This window comes from Schistocerca nitens, unplaced genomic scaffold, assembly GCF_023898315.1.
Source record: "Schistocerca nitens isolate TAMUIC-IGC-003100 unplaced genomic scaffold, iqSchNite1.1 HiC_scaffold_240, whole genome shotgun sequence".
NCBI classification, from domain to species: domain Eukaryota; kingdom Metazoa; phylum Arthropoda; class Insecta; order Orthoptera; family Acrididae; genus Schistocerca; species Schistocerca nitens.
The window spans coordinates 140,001-145,000 of record NW_026045781.1 but is presented as its reverse complement, the minus strand read 5'-3'; the positions used below and the strand labels follow the sequence as shown (position 1 = coordinate 145,000).

Genomic DNA, 5,000 nt, shown 5'->3' with positions numbered 1-5,000 from the left:
TCGAGCGCACCACAAACAATAACGCCATCTAGGCCTCCTGCAACGGCGATACCGCCATCTATGAGACGCCAAGCTGAATACGACATCGATGGGCGCACAGTACACATTGTCCGACGCCACCCACAAAGACGGCATCCTCTGTCCACCACGAAGTCGTCGACCGACAATCACGCCACCCGCACCCGTACGTGCCCCACCCCACCCACCAAAATCGCAAGTCCAGCGGATGAACGGCGGACGTTTCCCGCACTCGTAAGTTGCAATCCACACCTATATCTTGCGTTTCATGAAGAGTTTTATCCAATATTCGACATTCCCGCTGTCCCTAAACGTGCTCTAAGTCTGTGCGCGACCGCGTCGCTCACTGTACGGATTCCGATGCTGAGCGATCAGCTATGGGCCGCCCCATCCACGTCGGTCCCCGTGGGCGTTGCACTCGCAGTCGCAAAGACTCTGGGCAATGGCTATGTGCGCTCCGCAATATATTACTCGGACGAGTAATGAGGGTCCGAGCCCCCAGTGTGGGGAAAGTGTTTCGCAGCCCTGACCCACCGGCACGGTGTTGCGTCCCCCACCTCAAACATGTGACGTAGTCACACCACCGGTTTTGACTAATAGACAGAATGTTTATAATCATATGCCATACACCGGGGGACGATGCCGCGAGGTGTAGCTAGCTAGTGCAGTCGCACCGCTACTACTGTACAGAGATAGAACAGGCATTGACTATACATACATTAAGCTTATACACGGCGGTGCTTAGTAATACGCGCAGTCATCGGAATACAGATAACACATACAACTGTCCCTATACATGCTGAACGTCTGTGCACACAATGTCAACCACACGTCACCCACACACTCCATCACCCACTAGTCTATGCATGTAACAGACGCAGACACAACATCTAAGTACCAGCATGGAACAACATCCAGTGCATCCTCTCGGCCACAGTACACCATCCACACTATGATAACCAGACCGGGACGTCGAACCAGAAAACTGAATATCCCACTCTTCCTACAACCACCATTGCTCAGATACGCCACCAACACCCACACATGTCCTACACAGGGGTGCACCCAACAGCACCACACTGCCGCATCTCACAGCACATAAACAATGGCAGGAATGAAAGACACAGGTGTGCCACTCCTTTGCCACAAACACAGAACGGGCGCGCCACCTGCCATGAGCCACAAGTGCAACTGACGTGACATATCTGATAGTGCCTCAGGCGTCCACTTACTACCATCACTATCAACGAACCTCGCCACCCCACCCCCCCCCCACACACACACCATCCCTTAACCCAACTTCTGCCTTAACCTAACCCAACTTCTGCCTTAACCTAACCCAACTTCTGCCTTAACCTAACCCAACTTCTGCCTTAACCTAACCCAACTTCTGCCTTAACCTAACCCAACTTCTGCCTTAACCTAACCCAACTTCTGCCTTAACCTAACCCAACTTCTGCCTTAACCTAACCCAACTTCTGCCTTAACCTAACCCAACTTCTGCCTTAACCTAACCCAACTTCTGCCTTAACCTAACCCAACTTCTGCCTTAACCTAACCCAACTTCTGCCTTAACCTAACCCAACTTCTGCCTTAACCTAACCCAACTTCTGCCTTAACCTAACCCAACTTCTGCCTTAACCTAACCCAACTTCTGCCTTAACCTAACCCAACTTCTGCCTTAACCTAACCCAACTTCTGCCTTAACCTAACCCAACTTCTGCCTTAACCTAACCCAACTTCTGCCTTAACCTAACCCAACTTCTGCCTTAACCTAACCCAACTTCTGCCTTAACCTAACCCAAGTTGCGCCTTAACCTAACCCAAGTTGCGCCTTAACCTAACCCAAGTTGCGCCTTAACCTAACCCAAGTTGCGCCTTAACCTAACCCAAGTTGCGCCCTAACCTAACCCAAGTTGCGCCCTAACCTAACCCAAGTTGCGCCCTAACCTAACCCAAGTTGCGCCCTAACCTAACCCAAGTTGCGCCCTAACCTAACCCAAGTTGCGCCCTAACCTAACCCAAGTTGCGCCCTAACCTAACCCAAGTTGCGCCCTAACCTAACCCAAGTTGCGCCCTAACCTAACCCAAGTTGCGCCCTAACCTAACCCAAGTTGCGCCCTAACCTAACCCAAGTTGCGCCCTAACCTAACCCAAGTTGCGCCCTAACCTAACCCAAGTTGCGCCCTAACCTAACCCAAGTTGCGCCCTAACCTAACCCAAGTTGCGCCCTAACCTAACCCAAGTTGCGCCCTAACCTAACCCAAGTTGCGCCCTAACCTAACCCAAGTTGCGCCCTAACCTAACCCAAGTTGCGCCCTAACCTAACCCACGTTGGGCCCTAACCTAACCCACGTTGGGCCCTAACCTAACCCACGTTGCGCCCTAACCTGCCCTGTAATTGTTAGTTATATGACTCTAGGAATTCGTGTAGCGTTGCCTAATTGCAACCATCTCAACATAGTTCACTTCGCGCACACTGTGGTGTTCTGCGTATTGATTCATTTTACGGTGCGTACCCTCACATCTTGCGAGTGTTGCTTACTTTCCACATGGTCCCGCTATCCACTGTATTGTGTACTGCAATAGGACGTATATCGCCCCCGCCCCCCCCTCCCCTCCTGTCACCTCTAGCTCGTCGGTCAGGAGTTCGCGTGTTGAATGCGCTTCGCAGCTGTGCAATGGCATTCGTATACGTACGCTGGCCACCTTCCACGTGTTCTTTCGTGCACACGTCGCAGCGTGTATGTATGCTGATGGAGTGCGTCGTGACACACAACATCCAGGCATGCAAGACTCGTAGAAGTCGCAAATGTAGATGGATGTCTACGTTTGCTGCCCAAGTTACGCAAATGAACTGGAAATCCGTTGTTGCGCGGTTGTTCGCGCTGGAGGTGAATCGTTGATATCGACGATCGGTACAGGTATTAACCGGTTGCTTCAGCGACACCCGTCATACCCACGAACGTGAGTGGGCATGTGGGTATGAAGCGATACGCGGCGGTGGCTGGGTGGGACCGTCCCCGGCCGGTGAGGGGGGGGCGCCCGGCGTGCTGGCCGCGCGCTGCGTGGGCGCACGCGCGGCAGCCGGCTGGTGGGGGCGCCCAGTGGCAGGCGCGCCGGCTGACGGACGCGGCAGGCGGCGCATCTGCGTGCCGGCGCACCCAGCGCGCGGCGCCGTGCGGCCAAAGTGGGTCCTCCCGGGCCCGGTGCGAAGCGCGGTGGACATCTGCAGTGTGCTGGTCCGATTGAGGACTGTGTGCGTTGAGGATGCGCCGCCGCCCGGCACTCGGCGCCGCGACGCCGTCTGCTGCTCGGTCGCCCCCGCGGTTCTCGCAGGTGGTTTGTATCGCAGCTGTGCGGATGTGTTGGCGCGTGCGCTGTGCTGGGAGAGTTCGCTTTGGCACCCAAGTGGGGCTCTGCCCCTCTGTGGCGCTGGCGTTGGAGCTGCCCGGTCACTGTTTGTGGCCGCGTGTTGTCTCCCGCCGGCAACACCACGACAGCACGCTCCCGGGCCTCTGTCGGCAGCGGCAAGCTCAGTTGGGAGCACGGGTGGTCGCACTGAAAGCGTCTACTCGCCTATCTCCGGGCGATTGCGCCTCTCTCGAACCCGACCAAGTACTTAGGACGGCGCTGCGCGCCGCCGGGACCTGAGAGGGTTTCGAGGTGTATCGTGCAGGGGAGCCCAGCCTCCTCCTGTTTGCAGAATAATTGAGCGGACGCTTGCGTGTTCGCGCGGGCCCCCGGGACACACTCCCGGGCGGCCGGCTGCTCAGCTCTAGTTGACGCAGCTCCCTGGTTGATCCTGCCAGTAGTCATATGCTTGTCTCAAAGATTAAGCCATGCATGTCTCAGTACAAGCCGCATTAAGGTGAAACCGCGAATGGCTCATTAAATCAGTTATGGTTCCTTAGATCGTACCCACGTTACTTGGATAACTGTGGTAATTCTAGAGCTAATACATGCAAACAGAGTCCCGACCAGAGATGGAAGGGACGCTTTTATTAGATCAAAACCAATCGGTCGGCTCGTCCGGTCCGTTTGCCTTGGTGACTCTGAATAACTTTGGGCTGATCGCACGGTCTTCGTACCGGCGACGCATCTTTCAAATGTCTGCCTTATCAACTGTCGATGGTAGGTTCTGCGCCTACCATGGTTGTAACGGGTAACGGGGAATCAGGGTTCGATTCCGGAGAGGGAGCCTGAGAAACGGCTACCACATCCAAGGAAGGCAGCAGGCGCGCAAATTACCCACTCCCGGCACGGGGAGGTAGTGACGAAAAATAACGATACGGGACTCATCCGAGGCCCCGTAATCGGAATGAGTACACTTTAAATCCTTTAACGAGTATCTATTGGAGGGCAAGTCTGGTGCCAGCAGCCGCGGTAATTCCAGCTCCAATAGCGTATATTAAAGTTGTTGCGGTTAAAAAGCTCGTAGTTGGATTTGTGTCCCACGCTGTTGGTTCACCGCCCGTCGGTGTTTAACTGGCATGTATCGTGGGACGTCCTGCCGGTGGGGCGAGCCGAAGGCGTGCGACCGCCTCGTGCGTGCTCGTGCGTCCCGAGGCGGACCCCGTTGAAATCCTACCAGGGTGCTCTTTATTGAGTGTCTCGGTGGGCCGGCACGTTTACTTTGAACAAATTAGAGTGCTTAAAGCAGGCAAGCCCGCCTGAATACTGTGTGCATGGAATAATGGAATAGGACCTCGGTTCTATTTTGTTGGTTTTCGGAACCCGAGGTAATGATTAATAGGGACAGGCGGGGGCATTCGTATTGCGACGTTAGAGGTGAAATTCTTGGATCGTCGCAAGACGAACAGAAGCGAAAGCATTTGCCAAGTATGTTTTCATTAATCAAGAACGAAAGTTAGAGGTTCGAAGGCGATCAGATACCGCCCTAGTTCTAACCATAAACGATGCCAGCCAGCGATCCGCCGCAGTTCCTCCGATGACTCGGCGGGCAGCCTCCGGGAAACCAA

The 5,000-nt window shown here is 54.8% G+C and overlaps 1 non-coding gene across 1 annotated transcript in view; it reads left to right on the top strand.

The window, feature by feature from the left end:
• Nucleotides 1-3,810: 3,810 nt before the first annotated feature.
• LOC126222624 (small subunit ribosomal RNA) overlaps nt 3,811-5,000 on the top strand; it is a 1,909-nt gene continuing 719 nt past the window's right edge. Inside the window, exon 1 of the ribosomal RNA XR_007543433.1 lies at nt 3,811-5,000. This exon is cut by the window's right edge and continues 719 nt beyond it. This is a non-coding gene — a ribosomal RNA (small subunit ribosomal RNA).